Source organism: Cottoperca gobio, chromosome 12 (assembly GCF_900634415.1).
Source record: "Cottoperca gobio chromosome 12, fCotGob3.1, whole genome shotgun sequence".
Classification (NCBI taxonomy): Eukaryota; Metazoa; Chordata; class Actinopteri; order Perciformes; family Bovichtidae; genus Cottoperca; species Cottoperca gobio.
In genome coordinates, this window is record NC_041366.1 from 8,192,108 (window position 1) to 8,211,241 (window position 19,134).

At 39.2% G+C, this 19,134-nt stretch overlaps 1 long non-coding RNA gene across 1 annotated transcript; it reads right to left on the reverse strand.

The window, feature by feature from the left end:
* Positions 1 to 291: 291 nt before the first annotated feature.
* On the reverse strand, positions 292 to 7,254 carry LOC115017083 (uncharacterized). Its single transcript, XR_003833215.1, has 3 exons — positions 7,194 to 7,254; positions 581 to 703; positions 292 to 377 (listed from the first exon to the last, which is right to left on the reverse strand). It is a non-coding gene; the product is annotated as an uncharacterized LOC115017083 (long non-coding RNA).
* Between the last annotated feature and the right edge of the window lie 11,880 nt (positions 7,255 to 19,134).

Here is a 19,134-nt window from a genome sequence, read left to right on the forward strand (position 1 = left end):
AAAAACGTACATATTCTAAATCACTGGTTAAAAAGCGTTCTTGACATCACAGGGCTTGTATTATTTATGTATGTAAAATATGTGTATATATGAATTTATTACTTCAAAGTTTCTATTCATATTAGGTTTCTCGTTTTTAAACTGACTGAGATATCTCTAACTTAAAAAAAAGAAAAAACCTTAACTTACTGAAGAGGTGTGTTGAAGTAGCTCAGGTTGGTGTCAAATAAATGTAGTGGAATATGGGAATATGGTGGTATTAAATATGCAGACAGTTATAGTTTTTATTTATTTTAAAGCAGTATTGCACACATCATACAGATAAAATACTTTGAAATCAATCAGATCACTGGCAGATCTAGCAACAGGAAGAGAAACTGCAAAGGAAAATAGATTGACATAATTTAAGACATTTAAGCAAGTCTAATTTTTAACTTTAATTTTTAAACAACATTAAATTCTATTGGTAGATACTCAGTTATAGGTAATGATATATAATGAATGTTGTCTTGCATCTTTAACAAAAATCATAAAGAAAAGCATGACATGCTTATCCCATCACATGTGTGCATTCACTTACATGCAAGAATATATCTTTGTGCACATCCTCTACTCCAAGTTTCTGTCGCACTCAGTCTTTTTCTTGGTTTCATCATTCTTGCCTTTGTGTCCCTCATGTTCTGTGATCCACTGCCATGCCGGTCTAGAAAACAATGTATACAAATGTTACAAAAAGCCTTAGCTACAATTGTATGTATAATATTAATCATGTTCCCCACCTTAGTTTGTCTTGTTAGCATGCTAACATTTGATAATTAGCGATAAACACAAAGTGAAGTTGAGGATGATGGTAATTACATTACATTACAGTTCATTTAGCTGACGCTTTTGTCCAAAGCGACTTACAAAAAGTGCAAACAATCATGAGGATACCACTCCGAACAGCAAGAATCTTGCAAGTACATTAGCTTCAAATAGGTACAATCCTTAAAGTGCAGAACAATAGCTTCAAATAAGCCAAACCAAGTGCAACATACAGAAACAATAGAATATGAATTCAACTATTAGCTACAAATAAGCCAAACCAATATAAGTGCAACATACAAAGAAGTAATGTTATTAATTTAGCAGGTATTTCATCATGAACCAAAGTACTGGACAAATTCAATGTTTTACTAGATGATGGCACTAGATAAAACATTAAGGGGCAGTTTCACAGACAGAGCTTAGATTAAACCAGTAATAGGCCTTAATGTGGACTAGTTAATCTAAAACATTTAAGTAGCTTGCATAAAAGTGGCTTAAATTTGGCTTAGTTAGTCATAGACTATAGAGTCTTGAGAGTAAGGTAAGCAAGACTAAACGAGAACACCTGGGTTAAGCCTCATTAGGTTAAGTATGAGCACATGCTGTTTTCCAAAATCCCATGCAGAATTATATCTGCCTTTATAGACTCTGTGGAAGAACCTTAAACTGGCTTTAAAAATCTTGAAAGCAGAGGCCAGAAGAGAGCGATTTAAGACTGGTGGAGGACCACCAAAAACTAACAAAACCGATGAATTCAGGGACGTGCTGTCTGGAATTATATATATATATATATATATATACCAGACGATGAGCATGTAGAAAGTTTTGATGAAGACCTGAGCACAAATGGTAAATACACCACAGAAAGTTAATTAGTTACGTTGTCAGGTAATTATAGTCCCCTGTCAGTCTATCTTTTTCCAAAGCTTTCGTGTTGCTGATCTGTGAAGCACAGTGTCACACACACACACCACTGAACATAATACTACTGTACATACATTTACATAGGTATTTGGTAATATACGAGTATGACTGTGGACCATATGGTTATATTTGTGTTTCTAATGGTGTTCTATTCCCAGAGGAAAGGAATCTGAACAGGCTTGAAGAGTCAGGGCACAGTGAGTGTGTGCCATCCACATCTACTGTAGCATCTCTGAGAGAAGATGATGCCACCATCTTTCAGCAGAGAACAAGATGACCATGCATGAAAAGTTAGCCAGAGAATTTCGTAAGCAACAAATGAAATTAAACTCTAAATTAGGATTGCATACTAATTGGACATTGATGGAAAACCAGTTCTTACAGTTCCTGTACTCCTCAGCATCAGGAGTTGATGGACACTTGATAGGAACATGACATCCATCTATGCAGCCAATCACTCCTGGGAAGTGGCCATATTCATAGAATTGCACTTTATAGTTGGCTTGGGCAGCAGCTTCAGGGAACATTATATAAATACTCCTCAATTCACAAATGGCCTTGCAGACTTTGAACTATTCTACAAACAGTTGCTTCACTGACGCCACACAAATCACCAGTTTCCCAATGAAAAGTTCCAGTTGCCAAAAACCTAAAAGTGAGCAAAACTTGGTGCAAAGTGGGTAAAGGCCTTCCTCTTTGAGACAAGGAGGAAAGGCTAGGCTCAAGCAAAGATATTATTTGCAATGTATTTTCTTTGTACATTCTAAAGCAGTCTCGAAAAGTTATTTCATCATAGTAATTTAATGGATTAAATGCTGCCCATAAAAGGCCATGCTGCCTCACAAACAAACAGTTGGATTTAAGGAGAGGTTAAACTTGCCTCCTTGAAGGATTAATTTAAGATTCAATTTAGTCCTAGAGTAGCTCTAATCTGCCCTCTTGCAACCAGTTTAGTTTAATCCAGAACAAGCTAAATACAGGACTATTTTAAGATGAGTCTGTGCAGGTCGCTTAGAGTTAGAACAGCCTAAACAGGCATTTTAGTCTGGGATTAGGCTCAAACCTTGACTGTGAAACCGCCCCTAAGGGTTTACCATGGTTAATACATTAATTCTGAAGCGGAGATAAATCTCTGTACAATATTTCATGGCTGACTACAGGTAACCAACTGCAACCCTAATTCTAACCCCATTTTAATCACAATTAGAATTTGGCCGCAAAAACAAAGTTTTGACCCTAAAAACAAAGTTTTGACCCTAAAAACAAAGTTTTGACCCTAAAAACAAAGTTTTGACCCTAAAATCTACCCTAACCCTAACTTTATGTCAAGATGGGAAGTGAGTCCCCACAATGTCACTATGTGAATAATAATACACTGTGCAGTAGACAAAAACAGACAGTGATTGTCTCTCTGTCTGCATCTCTGGCCTTCATACTGACAACTTCATTCCACCTTTAAATATGTCAGCTGCATTATGCCAATCACTGTCAACCCCGATGGGTATGTCGGGTTATTATTATGCCGTGTGTGTGTGTGTGTGTGTGTGTGTGTGTGTGTGTGTGTTGGTAGACTTATGCAATCATGTGTGTCTTTGCATAATGTTTTGAGATAAGATAAGTACACATTTTATTTAGATCATATTAATTAATTAGTTTGTGTTTTGGGACAAACAATAAATGTCAGTTATAAGGAGGAAATTGAACTGTTATTGTATCAAATTAACTGTATTAACTGTAGCTGTATTAAATAAAGTTCAATTCCAGTTCATCTCAGTTCAAACTCATGCACCAATATTGAGCCACAGCTGTTGGTAAGAGCAAGCTGTTTTTATGAGTACACGTGTGTGTGTGTGTGTGTGTGTGTGTGTGTGCGTGTGTGTGTGCACAAGGATGGTTGGGAGTGTTCATCCCCCTTACTCCAAGCATGATGGTGTTTTAACGATTCTGGCAGATGCTGTTGTTGTTTTTGAATTGGGAATGAACTCACTTAAGTGTGAGATAGTGATCTGGAAATTACTATAGCTTTCCCCTTCAAGGGCAAATTGTAATGGTTAAATCAGCAAAGGGCTCATAGGTAAGAACTATGCTGCCATCTCTCTGCTGATGAGGAGAGAGCTGACAGGTTAAGCTGTTAATTAACCTGCTGTGAAGAGGTTTGTTGTGAGCAATTTAATTAAATATTTTAAATGTTGTATCTTTTAAAACATTTTAGCTTGGCCTCCTGACCTTGACATTTTACTAGAATTATCAAAGACAAAACGTACTACTGTGCACTGGTGGCCTCTTGGATGGTAGATACAATATGATAAAGTGTCCTCTATGGTACCCATAAATGGAGTGCATATTGTGTAGTGCCCTCTATAGGTTGCCCTTCCAGTAGAAAAGCATGATTAAGTACCCTCTAGGTTGTCCTGGACAAAACAAGATGCAATGCACTAATGGGTGGCCTTAAAATGTAGAAAACGGGATGCAGTGACTTCTAGGGTGCTCTTCCAGTAGAGGAAATGTGAAGAAATGCCCTCTAGGGTGACCTTTCAGTGGAGAACACATAATTAAGTGCCCTCTATATTGCCCTTCCAGTAGTAAATGTGATTCAATGCCATCTTGGGTGCCCTTCCAGTGGACAAAATGTGAAGAAATTCCCTCTTGGGTCACCTTCCAGTGGAGAAAACATGAATAAGTGCCCTCTAGATTGCCCTTCCAGTAGTAAACTTAATTCAATACCTTTTAGGGTACCCTTAAATGGAGTAAAAGTGATGAAGTGCCCTGTAGGGTTGAAAAAACAAGATACAAGGCAATAATTGGTGTCCTTAAAAAGAAGAAAACGTGATGCAGTGTCCTCTCGGATGCCATTCCAGCATGCAGCTGGTGCCCTGTTCACCCCCATCCCCATAGACAGGCTGAGTCCGCCACTGCTACTGTGTAATGTAGACATGCTAAACATGCCTCTGGTAGAGAAAAAAATTAACATAATAGTCAGGGTGAGATGATGTAATGATAGATGATGAGACAGAAACAGATTGAAAAAGAGAGACAGATAATTGTGGCGGGTTCTCGAGGGATGTAGAAAGAAATTTCCTCTAAATGCTGCTACTCTCAATGACTCCATGAGTTGAGAGAAACAGAAGGAGGGTGGGATGGAGGGATAAAACAGGGATAGATGGATTAACTGTATGATCGAGAAAATAAAGAATGTGTAATAGGATCTGGTATGACCACCTGTCGGAGGTTTTAGTGGATGAGTGTTCCTTGTGACAAACTGGAAATGTATCACAGTAACACTAATAATGTGAATTTTTTAAATTTTGAAATGAACAAGCATTGTCTATGTTTTTTGAATTTCACCATAAAATAGTCATAGTCAAATAGTTTTTATTGCTTTTTTGTAATTCAGTGTATAATATATATATATATATATATATATATATATATATATATATATATATATATATATATATATAGTGTAATTCACACTCTCTCTCACACACACACACACACACACACACACACACACACACACACACACACACACACACACACTTTCCCCTCCCTCAATTCCCTTCCTCCACTTTAAATTTCCTAATGACCTCCATTTTTCTCACCATCTTCGATGCTCTGTGTAGTAGATGTAGTGAATAGTGCACTATTGTTCACTAATAACTAAATGTTATAAATAACATCCAGCTTATTAAAACAGTTATACCACAACTAGTCATTGTAGGTGCAGTTTTTGAAGCTTGTGCTTGAGTAATTCTAAAAAAGGAACATTTTGAGAATCTCTACCTGGAGCAGATGGGAAAGGGACATACACAGCTTTAAGCTACTTAGCTGAAATCTAAAAGGTACTGTATATACTGCATACACTATGTGTCCAAAGCCAAGTGCTGAATCAATTTCCATTTCAATGTAAACCACCTCCATCTAAAGTCAAGGAAGTTGGTTTTGATAAGTAATAAGTTCAACATATAACCACAGGTATAAGTAAACATTTAATAAGTACAAAATGGTATACCCATGCCATGTTTCATGATGTAAATTAAACCGGTGAAATAGTGTGAAAACAGGAGGCTACTCCTGCTTGGACTGCCGACTCAGCGGCTGTGCAGTGCCAGCCTCTCTTTTGGAGATAAGCACCAAGCAAATCTCTCTTCTTAAGGCTTAATGTGGTGTAAATAAATAATTCTCACAGTAAGCATGAATTATTCCAATTGTATTTATATTATGCATTGCCATTGTAATAGAATATAAGATCCTCTTGGGGAAATTATGACGTATATGATAATACTTGCAACCCCGGCGGTGTTAAACGGACTTGGAAACAAATAGAAAAGAATACATAACAACATAATTCAAAGCGGTGAGCAGAATTGCATTCATATATTGATAATCACCAAGAGCATAGGCCGACACTACAGTCTGTGTGGCCGCCAACACACGGCTCAAGAAGCTGACAAGTGAATATATCTGATATTATTTGATATAAGCTTGACACATCGGAGTCGTGTGCATGTCCATGTTACATTTTTTATTGTTTGATACATGTTTCAATATATCTCTGTAACTTAATGTGTATTCCCACACTATTCTTCTTGTGTCTATCCCAACTGTGGGAATATTCCGCCCCTGCCCTCTCTACTCACTGTCTTTAAGATGCATGAACACAGATATACAAGTGTTCTATCACTCACTGATACCGCTATTAGTACTCGGAAACGTGTTATTCTTAAAAATGCACGCATAAAGTTGCATTCAAATGTATTAAATATATGGCTCTCAAGGAAATACATAAAAAAATATTTGGCTTTTATGGCTCTCCCAGCCAAAAAACTCAGTATTCACGTATGTCTAACGTAACGAAACTTATATGCAACGTCTTCATAACATGTGGGGTACGTCCGAAAATTTTAAACACGCTCAAAACATTTTCCCAGACTCAACAAGTACCCCAGCGCAACACAGTGTGCTCTTAACAAATACAACTTATGCCTTACCTTATATCAATGTACACCAACGTATTGCCGACATTTTGTATACGCCATCATTTTGTATATATTATGCATTGTTGGGCAGTCATCTGATACATTTTGAATAAGTACGTGATACGCTATCAATAGGTTAGACATGTGTATCTGTATACGTTTTTGATGAAAAGTTGGACGTATTTGGACAAATTGTGAGCTATTTTCCGTATACCTTTCCACCATATGGATATGTGTGACAGAGTCTTTAGGAACACCCCCTCTTAGGAAGTGCGGGCCCGCCGAAGGGCCCAGCAGGTGTTTTATTGTGCCTGTACATGTACATTTTTGAGTTCTGAAAAGAAAATTATTTTTTTATATTTTTGGAAAGCTTAGAATCTCGTCTATTTTAATATGGAGATGAAAATCACAACAGCGGTACAATCAGCTCCTCAAACTAGCAAGTACACTCAAAATCAAAATTATAACTTTGAGCCCACTTACCTATAAAGCCTCATAAATATCCTCTTTTCAGCAATATTTTTAAAAAGACGCTCCTAAGGCATTGCCAGAGGTCCACACGTTCGTTTCCGGGAAAAATATGTCCACTGTGAACATCGTCACATCGATAAAAGTCCATGAACATGTGTTGCAATCTGTGAAATCAGCTGATCGATTTTTACATTGTGTGATCATAAACAGTCATAACGAATATCTCGTGTGCTCATCACGGTTCAGACACGTCCTGGTTTTAGCGCGGGCTCTCAGCATTAGATTGACACTTCATTTGAGCCAATCGGAGCTTCGATGGGTCTTTTTTACAACCTTCATGAGCCAATGAGTGTCAACTTGATAAGAAAGTGCCCACCCACTTATTTTGTTACAGACTGACCCTGGACCAGCTCAGCGTCCTGGTGGCGCGCGCATCGTAAAGGAAATGTAGTCTCTTTCGTTAGATGCGTCACTTCCCTTGGTTTGTTTTTTCAAAATAAAATGTATTTCCAAAATAATACTTATTTATTGTACAGAAACAAATACAAAAAAACATACAAATATTAGAAAAAAATGTCTTTATACTTCACTTACTCTGTGTGATTACTACTAACAGGGAATATGGGTATATAACAGTTATTTATAAATAGATAAAAATAACATTAATTAAGAGCTCTCAACAATGGCTCTATACATGACATTCAGAACCACTAGATGCCGCTTTAGAGCACCAGCATCTCAGACCGTAATATAATAGGCCACATCTCCCCCTCCCTTGGCGCTTCCCAAAAAACCTAAGCCACTTCTGTCCCTCATTCAACGGACACAAATGTAGAAAGTACATTATTGACAACCTGCAAAATGGCATTTGAGCTCTGCTTGAGAACTAATATTTAGCAAAGCAATAGACCAAACCAATCAGTCAGTTTCACCAGCTTTTCGTCACGCTGGATAGTAACTGTACAACCAGTTTGTGTGTACTTCCGTTATGAGAGCAGCTGACCGTGGTTTTATTTTAATGGGCATTGTTTGGGGAATGTTGTCTCCCTCTAGAGTTTAAAGAATGCATTAATGCACCCACCACCACCTCCAAACTGTACACCACGACATAGGAATAAACATCTTCTTTATACACGTTTTCACACAAATTTCCTCACATCTGGCACACTTTATTTTAGCTGGCAGGGGATTCTGTTCGGCCTTGCAGCTGACAAAGCCCTGTGTTACACCATTTGGCCCTTTCTATTGTGTGGCTCACATCCATAGTATGTATTAAGATTGACTTCTCCACAATGATATCCTAAAATACTTTAATGATATTTTCCAACAACATTTTCAGAGTTGAAAAATATACTTTCAAACGCTTTTTCACTGGAGGTAAAATAATGTGTGAATGTGTGACTGAGCATTAAGGGGGATTAAGGTACTAGAGCCTGCTGGGACTTTCAATGAGAGATGTTGGATGTTCTGTAGTGCACTAACACGACATAATCTCTATCTCTAACACAATACACCCTGTATGCGTATGGATGTGTGTGTTGCCAAATCAATTGATCACACACACACGCACGCACATAGAGATCTGGCTGGTATCATAGGTTGCAATACCTTCCCATCTGTGTTCCTGCTTTATTTGAGCTAATTTAGAAGCAGTCAGCTTTTACGTAGGGCTTGGCTTATTAGTGGTAGTGTGGAGATAGAAGTGGCTGGGTGGTGGAATTAATACATTTTTAAAAAGACCGGGATGTCGGGAGTCACCAGGGAAATCATGGATTAGAAAAAGCTACCTGCTTATTCCTTCTGGAGGGAAGTAACACATTACAGACAGAATTAACTGGCTGGATGAAGGACTTGGAAACAGAGAAACATAAAGCGAATCAGACAGACATGCAGGGATGCAGACAAAGTACTATTATGAAAAGACTACAATCAAAGCATTAATAAAGCTACCAGGTTATTCCACTGGGATGAAAATACTATGCACATGACGGGCAGCAATAAACTGTGACAGACAGAATGACAGTGAGATATGTATATATATATGGCCAACGTTGACTGGATAAAATAAATGTTAAATGCAGGGCTAAAATCTCGACAGTATTTTTTGGTGAATTTGTATTTTTCAGGTTGAGAAGAAATGGGGCTCTCAGGTAGTCCCAGGTCGTTTGTCTTGGCCCTCAGCTTGGATAGTTCCAGGCTTGACAAATGGTCGATTATTTTCTCAGTAAAGCACAGAGGTCTGCATGATGAGAGCAGGATGCAGTTGGATTTTCATTGCCAGGTGTGGCAATGATAAAAGGATTACACTCCAGATGGCAGACATCACCCAGAGATCTTTCGGAGTCTGACAACATGGAGAGGGCAGGTAGGGGACAATGGCGATGAGTGTAACAGCTCTATCAGGACGGGATGGCAAACACACCACAACTCCAGTAAAGCCAATGTAATGTCTTAAATAAGTAAGGAAATGGCTAATTGACAAGGCTAGGACGGAAAACCCAAATGTAGGTGAGGAGTTTGTCCTGCTTTAACCTCGGCTGAGCATCATAGTATTAGTAAAAAGGGTTTGAATTATTGTCACAGAAGAAGATAAAGAATAATGGAACCATTAGTACTATTTGACAGTCAAAAGAAAACAAGTGATGGAAGCTGTCAGGTATCTCAATGAATAAACACAGTTGTGTGTAATGATATAAAATAGTTTATAGACAAAGATAAACAAATGTTATAACGCGGTTCCGAGGCCATGGCAAAAAAAAACGGGAGGTGACTAAATTATGCTGGTAAATTAAGTATACAATTGCAAAATTGTATAAATGTATATATTGTAATAAAGTAAACAAATAAAGAAAATAGCTATAAGGAGTGTGGCTGTCAGTAACATCAGTAGTGTAAGGGGTTGTAAGCAAAAGCATAGGAAAAGCCAAACAAAGGCCAAACATGGGCGGATGCTGTCAGAGATGAGTCCAAACTCTGGATTGGGGTTTTTATTCCCTGGGAGCGCTTGTACCAGATGCTCTGAATCTAGCAGTCTGCCGCAACCGCGTTCCGTGATACCTTCAAGGACAAAGGGAAAATAGTTACAGGGAAATGCATACTTGATCTCAGAAGTTAGGCAGGAGCTGTCACAACCCCTGCATAATGTTGGGTTTGCAGATCAGCACTAATTTCACTTTATCCATCTGTATTCAGCTAAATGAAGCCTGCTACAATTACAGTTTTATGATTTTCCTTTTATCCTTTCCACTTTTGTCTGATTTATTCATCTCCACCTGTACTGATGATACTAAATGGCCCTGTATATATGCATGTGTCTATTTAAAACACAAGCATACACTCAGTTAGGGCAACCACACCATGACTGCATACTTGCAATGTGTCAGTTGTCATAACAAACATCTTTGCTGAGAAACACTCTCACAGATTTATACTTTTGTCTCAAATTTCTGCTACCAGATGATACAGTTACACTAAGAAAGGGCAATGCTATTGTCTGTCCTTACTTGCAATCACAAACCAGGGACTGTGTAAAATTACAAGTTAAAGAACAAAGTGTGTTATGATTAGGTGTCCTGTTTACCCTCCAATACCTAAAATGAGCTACTGATGACAGTGGTCAGAGTTTTTAAGGTAAAATGTTTGTGTGTGGGTTTAGCATTGTTTTACGAAGGTTGAGATGTGATTGGTTAAGTAGAAGGGGAGCTTTTACTGATGGCTACATGTGTTAACCAAACAATAATGTGCCACAGTTTAGCTTCGGAACAGTCTATACAGTTCTTACTGGACATTTGCTGTGTTCTTTATTCTTACACTGTACATGTTATGGTTGTATTTCTGCAATTTTCCTGCAATTCTGTAAGTTTGCCATGACACAATGAGCCAGGGATTAAACAACTAACCCTACCTACAGTAGGATTACTTGTGCCACAGATGTTCAAACAATCCTTGCTCCAACAATAAATCAAATACTTCTGGTGGATCTTTGGAGCTATGAGGGAACAAAGTGACACTGACATAGTGTAGCTAAATTGTGTAGAAACTATGAGTGTGCGGAGCAAAAAAAACATTGAGGAAAGGGATTATGCTACAGGAGCAGTTTAAGAAATTCTAACACTATTTGTTTTTAATTTTTTGGTTGTGAATCATAGCTTACGGGTTGCAAACCCTTCTGATCCACCATTCAAGCCTTTAGAGTAGAGAGAATGAGTATTTGATTCTCAACAGCTGTCAGACCTAAGCTGCTCAAGAAATTGAGTTTAACCTGAGTAGGCGCTGCATGATTCTAAATCTCTGCTGGTTTATGATCATTACCTCCACCATAGAGGTTATGTTTTTGAGTTTGTTTGTCAGCAGGATTACAGAAAAACTTCTAGCCTAATTTGAATGAAATTTGGTGGAATGGTGGGTCCAAGGAAGAACCCATTACATTTGAGTAGATCCATATCAATGGGAGAATACACATATTGTGCATATATGGCATTTGGCCTTGGCGGAGTTCTGTGCTCTCAGAGTGCTCTTCTATTTGTCATGTGTGTTCATGCTTTCTGCTCATCACATGCTGTTAAGGAAAGAAGATGAATGTGATGCTTTAGTGTAATTGTACCTGCTTTGAACACAGAGAGAAGAAACAATGTTGGAGTCATTGGTGCAATTTTAACATTGTCCTTTTCCCCCCAAACAAATTCACTTCATATTCTTATATTAATTGCCTGAGGCTAAAGAACACCATTTTATGGAAATAAGTACTTTTTCTGCAGACAGGGTTTAAAGTACCATGTGTACGAGAAGGAGAACATTAATGACACATTTATACCATTCATGTTCCTTCAAAATTAGACATTATTTGCCCATTAGCTTTGACAGTACTTTGTCACAGACTCCAAATCTTCTCATTGTGCTAAATGGTTTCATCACTTAAACGAGTAAACTCTGCCTGAATGGGACCCATCCAATCCTTGACAGAAGCGAGAGCTCAACTTTTATGCACACACACACACAAATTCAATATAGGGCCTTTGATTAATTAAGACCTGATGCCTTGTGATTGCTCATCACTCAGAGAGGAACAGGGAGGAGAGAGAGAAACAAAGATGAAATAAAAAAAGAAGAAGAATTTCAGGAGTGGAGGGGAGATAATGAAAGAGGCAAACAATCTGATCAGATAACATTGTGTTTTATGAAATATGCACTTGGTAGATATGATCTTGGTATAAGCAGAAAAATGTTTGCTCGCTTTCGCTTTTTTTTAAAAAGTAAATGGCTATGAAAGAAACTTTTAACACATTAAAAGTAGAAAACACATTTGGTGTGCAGTCACTCTTAGTGACATACCAAGGAGAACTATCACCCAACTCTGCAGTATCCCACAGATTTACTGAGCATTTTAGCATATTTTCGCTCATTACTTTGGTTCAGTTTCATTAAACTCATTTCCAGCAGCAGAGAGCTGTTTTTCATGAAAAAGCTTAAAAAACATCTGTATGCTACTGGCTTGGGAACATAGTGGAGTATTTAGCAGCCATCTTTTTCAGGGACTGGTGGCGACCAAAACTGAGGGTAAATAATGGGCTTGTTTGGTTACCAGTTCACTGGAAATATGACTTTAAAATTGACTCTGCCTGTGTCTGTCTACCAGTCTCGGGGATGTGAGTACAGCCCTGTGTGAAGACAGACAAAGGGAGCCTTGTTTACTTGATAGAGGAAATGGTAGTCAATATAGACGACATACAAGTTGAAGCGTTAAATAACATTCATTGCATGTTGGAGAAAAACATACGACTGGGTTGAGAATGATGACTGGTGTTATAAGAGTAGCCAGGCCCCTGTGTGGAATGAGAAAGAAGAAAGAAAGTAGAGGTGCTGATGCCGAACAGCAATTAGCTGTTGCGGAGCAGAGAAGAAAACCTGTGGTCCACGGAGCAAGGCCTCTTCTGCAGATAACTCTTATTAATCTTCACATAGTGCCGAGACAAAACAAAAACAAAATGTATCGCTCTGTGTTTAGGAACCGATAAGCAGAACCAAAGTTCTCTTTCTTTTTTGGGTGCCCAATACCTGCCATTTTGGATTTGGTTCTTACGTAGACCCGAGTTTTGGTTATCAACCCGAGTATCCTTCCGACAGAACCCTCATGTAATCAGAAGGTTAGTTAGGGTTTATAATATATACTTATTTATTATCAGAACGGGTCTGTTCGTTGAGGGTTAATCACATATGTACAGCATATATATCACTGCTGCATGCTACTTTTGATTATGCGCATCAGAGGCAGTGTAAGCCAGGAATAGAAGGAGAAATGGAGAGAGAGACAGACCAGCAGGGAAGAGAAAAGGAGAAAGAGACACTGACAGGAGCAACTTTGCAGATCAAGCTGGAGCCTTGAATACGTAATGGGTGTTTGATGGATGGATGGCTTACAACCACATCAACTACGTGTTACTTATGCATGTCATTAACTCATTCCATAGAGAGGAGTCAAAATGCGGAGCAAAGCATAAACACTTATGATGAATGATAGACGGTCTGACAGGTAAATAGGCAGGCAGGGAGACAGACACATAAATATGCTGGCAGACATAAAAGCAGTCTAATAATGAGGCATATAAGGACTAATAGTATACAACATAGGTCTTCAACAGGGGGTCCGCAGAGGTACTGCGGGGGGGTTGCAAAATTGTTTGTAGATAAATCTTTGCGCATTCACATTCCCTCCTCGGCTGTGTTTCGCGAAGGGCGGGACTTCGCTCCCGACACATACACAGAGCAGAGGAAAGGAGAGGGGTGAACGAAAAGACATTTGCGAAATAAATGAAGAAAAATAAAGAAAATATAATAATATTTTATTGGGCAGAGAGAGAATCATATTTTAAAACGAGACAGCAGCAAGATGATAGACTAACAATGAAGGTGTGTCGCTCTGCTTTTAGATAGCTGTGACCAGCTGATTAGAGCAGCTAATATCCGAATGACAGCCCCAGACTATGACGGCAGGGATTTATGGGTGAGCATGCATGAGAGGAGTGAGTGGCAGGACGTATGATAAATGAACTAGAGGCCTAAGCTTGCAAAAGAATAGTTTTCCTGAATGAACTTTCACTAGCGCTCCATTTGAGGGGGATATGAATGTTTGAACCAAGCTTCACGGAAATCCATCCAAGAGTAATCGTGATTTCACTCAAAACCCCACAGGGAAAGTCAGCAGATCAGCAAAGTCAGTCGGATTCTTCTGGGAACTATGAATGTCTCTGTAAAATAAAGATCAAAATAAACCAAAAGGTAATTTTTGGTAGAAGACTACAGATCTTTCTGATGTCAAAATCCACACATTGTTTACCTGACCTCCTCCCTAACACCTTTTCTGATTACCGTAATTTTCGGACTATAAAACGCACCTGAATATAAGCCGCAAAAGTTAAATTGACTGATGTGTACATATATAAGCCACACTGGACTATAAGGTTTTTTGATATTTAATTACCATATGTAAGGGTTCGTGCACAGAGGGGATTCATTAATACTCATCTTCGTCTTCTTCCTGCATACTAAAACCACCAAAGTCCTCATCTTCAGTGTCGGAAACGAACAGGCTCAGGGTGGCTTCGTCAGCCACTCTCCTCTCTCTTTCGATGTCGCTCTCAAAACCAACGAACTCCTCTTCGTCACTGTCGGAATCGAACAGCCTCTGAAAGGCCTCAGCTGTGGCGGCGTCCTCCTCTTCATCACGCAGCATAACACTCCTCCACGCTGTCAGGATCCACTCGCAAACTTGAGCGAAAGTTGCTTTTCGCATGTGACCAGTTTTGGTGAATGATTTATCGCCACTAGTCTCATTTTTTTTCCATAATGAGGGTGTCTCACAAACTGTCTCGCTCTTGTAATGTCCGTCTGTCTCTCGTACCACTCGCGGTTCCACTTTTACTTTTGCGCGCTCTTTCCGGCATCCGTAAAATCCATAGATTTAGGAATTCCCCTAGTGGCCGTTAGCTGTAAAAATCCATAGATTAGTCGCACCGTTATATAAGCCGCAGGGTCGAAAAATGGGGAAAAAGTCGCGGCTTATAGTCCGGAAATTACGGTATATAACTATGTTAATAATGCTCCTTCCACCTTTGCTACTTCGAAAGCTCAGTAATTATCTCACAAATGCAGGAGGATTGAATGAGTATTTCAGCATAAACAACAACACAGACATGTGGTTCACCTCTGTTTGTCAAAATTATCATTTTTAGAACTGCCGTAAAAAGGAAATCAACACTGCAAAATCAATATGATTAGCAATGTCAGTCACTTTATAAAAGATATACGTGCGGTTTTATCATAACTTCTTGTTGTTCTATCATCAGTCACTCATTTTAACTACACTTTGAGGGAAGATGGCAATAGTAATGGACTAGGACACTAGTTAGGAAGTACTCGTTGTAGGACATCGGGACTTTATAACCATACTTTAACATTTCACACTAATAGGTATGACACTGTTCTTACAGACAAAAAAAGACACACCTAGCGTGGAGTAAGGAAAATTCCTACTGAGTTACAAAACAAACAAATCACAAGGATTTTAAATAAATGCATTGTGTTGTATATTTCTGTGAAACCATGGATACGCTGAATGTTAACATGTTTCTGGACCAAAAATATGTTTATTTCAGCAGTTTATTTCACCTTACATGGTTGACATGACTGGTTAGGTTTAGGCAACAAAACTACTTGGTTAGGTTTAGAAAAAAGATCATGGTTTGGGTAAAAAAATCTACAGACTTAAGGTCATGCGACTCAGTGACGTAGCATCCCATGACAACATCACAACGTTGGCAGTAAAAGCAACTAAGCTTTTGTTTCACACCTGACATGAACAGCATGATCTCCTGTGCTTGTTTGACCCATCCCCCACCCATCTTGCCAACCCGAAAGGGATTATTAACGCTGTTGTACTTTCAATTATGGTCGCTCGATGTGCTGCGTCACTTACTCTGTACGTCGCTTGTTATACTGTACTATGTATATCCGTGGTTTGCAAGAATATATGCCAAAAAATTCCTAGTGACTGGGCTGTTCATCGGGTCTAATTATCCATCCATCCATCCATCGTCTACCGCTTATCCGGGGTCGGGTCGCGGGGGCAGCAGCTCCAGTAAGGAATCCCGAATTTCCCTTTCTCCGGGCCACATCCGCCAGCTCCGACTGGGGGATCCCGAGGCGTTCCCAGGCCAGTGAGGAGATATAATCTCTACACCGAGTCCTGGGTCTTCCCCCGGGGTCTCCTCCCAGCTGGTATCCTTACTAGATGCCAGAACCACCTCACCTGGCTCCTATTCTAATTAGGTCTAATTATCCTCCAATCATATTTAGATATAGTATAAGACCAACCCCAGGAGACTGCTCTTTGTTTCCTTGTTACAACTCGGACACAGGGAAGGAAGACTTAATCGCACGACTCCAGACACAAATGTGTAGAATAAACAATACTTTACTTCAATAAATCTAAAAATAACAAAATATCAACTCTAAACGCTCATTAGGAGGATATACAAATTTCTCTGAAACGCACACTTCATGGAACACTGGTACTTGCAAATGATCTGACAAGGATATGACCAGACAAACTGACACAAGACAAGGGGAGCCAGGACAATTTATACAAGAGGTGAGTGGGAACAGGTGGAAACAATCAGGGGCGGGGCTGACGATGGAGGGAAACCACACAAGAACAGGAAGTAAAGGGATCTGGGTTGAGAAACAAGAGGTAGGTACGAAATAAAACAGAAAGTGACAAGACAAAATGAAAAACTCAACAAACTCAACGAGACATGACAGTCCCGTGTGAAACCAGAAGTCATCGTTGACTTTTTTGTCACGTAACTTCTGTTCTTAAGTTATGTCACTTACATATGTATTTTAACCCAAACCACAATCTTTTCCAAAGGAGTAGTTTTGTTGCCTTAACAGGTTCTGCACTGCAGGGGCTTGTGCAGGTGCATTGATCGCTCGTTTTGCTGGAGATTCGCAGGAAAACAAACAAAATAATTACTTTTCCTAAGATACCATACGAACCATTGTATGAGGATACCTTGCTGTAGTTTGTCAACTTTGATTGTTGCTGGAAATTTGTATAGATGAAGCTTCAATAGCATTCTTATACTGGTGGCCAATGCACACCGCTTTGGCATGTTGAGAAAACCTGCCATGTGTAAATACAGTTACTAAGCTATGATTGGACCATCAATATTTTGGGGAAGGTTTAGCAAAGGCCGTTCATCGGTGTGAAAGTAATGAGAAAACCACAAAGCGGGGGAACCACAAACTGGCTAAGTGATCATCCTATCATCTCCCTATGAAGGTTATTGAGCTCCTTATTGACAACCTCAGCAGGAGTGTATTGATCAGTGTAATCTATAGAGTCCACTGATTAACACATGGTGATAACCGGATAAAACAAGCTAACAAAATAACAGTGATTAGCCAACGTACTGAAGCCCCAGTTAAGATTTGCTTATCACTGTAGGATATGACAGGATATGGCATGAGTCTTTAACCTTTTCTGCATTGAGGCTTCATACAGGCAAAAACTTAAAGGAGGCAAATAAACCAGTTTCCTCAGCGACAGCATCCGGAATAAACCAGAACACAATGCAGCTGTAATGTTTTCTTATGCTTTGTTCCAATCAATGGTGAAGGTCGAAATTTCATAGCTGATACTTCCAACTTCAGACCTCCATGCGTACCAGGTACATGATGCCAAATACAAACTAAAACATGGCTAATCATGACAATATCATGTCTTTTTGACAAATACAGTCAGTACATGTTATATATTACCTAATTTTGTCACATTTTTAGGGGCATTTATGTTACATTTTTGTTTTTCGCAAAAGACCTTTGGGCAGAGATACGAGTAAGCATGTCATATTCTTGGTTTTTTGTTTCCTGTTTTATTTTTTAAATATTCACTTCCCTTTGTGTCACCCTGGAAACTAAAATAAATTAAATCTAACTTTTTTGAACTGCATGTATACATTATGACCCTCATCATCAAAGCAAAAATGATGTAAAAACAATTCTGCACACTTATTAAAAATGAATTAGTGAAATACCTGATTTGGATAAGTGATCAGCCCCTTAGAGCAGGGGTCTGGAACCTATGGCTCGCAGACAGTTTTGAGCTGACATTTTTTAACATGATTAACAAGTAATAAATAATTATACTGTGTCATTATAAAGTAAAACATTTAGCAGCGGATTTGTTTTTAGTTGTCCCCTCTCCTTTCCTCCGCTGTCTCTGACTGCACACCGCACACACTTACACACATGTGTGTGTGTGTGTGTGTGTGTGTGTGTAGGGGGCCCCGCCCTTCGCGAAACAGCAGAGGAGAAACTGCACAAAGCAAGCAGTAGAGCAGGGGTGTCAAACTCAATCACAGAGAGGGCCAACATTAAAAACTGGGACTACGTCGAGGGCCAAACACGGTCCACATTTATTGAACAGGATATACATATTGGATAAAGTGCAAAAAGATATTGAACATATTTAAGTCAACTGCAAACGGATTGATGAGCAGTTCAATTTAAATGTCTGAGCTGCAAAGTCTCTCAGTTGATCAGCAGAATGCTGTCGGGAACACAACGGGGGAGATGTGTGTCAGTGTTTCCTGCATCAGAGTCTCCCACAGGCAGCTCGGCATCACACATGTCCGTGATCACACGGCCCTGAAGCTGCAGGTTTAACAGTGAGATGCTTCGTTATGTCGCACAAACAGTCCAGCTCACATCGTCCCAGAGATCTGTGCTGTGTTTCCCTTTGCTTTCCAAAAACTTTCATTGCATTCACACATTTAGATTCTTCCTCAAATGTGTTTCCCCGTGGTTGTGCCATGCATTGATTTAAAACCGGCGGGCCAGTTATGACAGACATGATATGTTCTCGCGGCCGGATGTAATCGCCTTGAGTTTGACA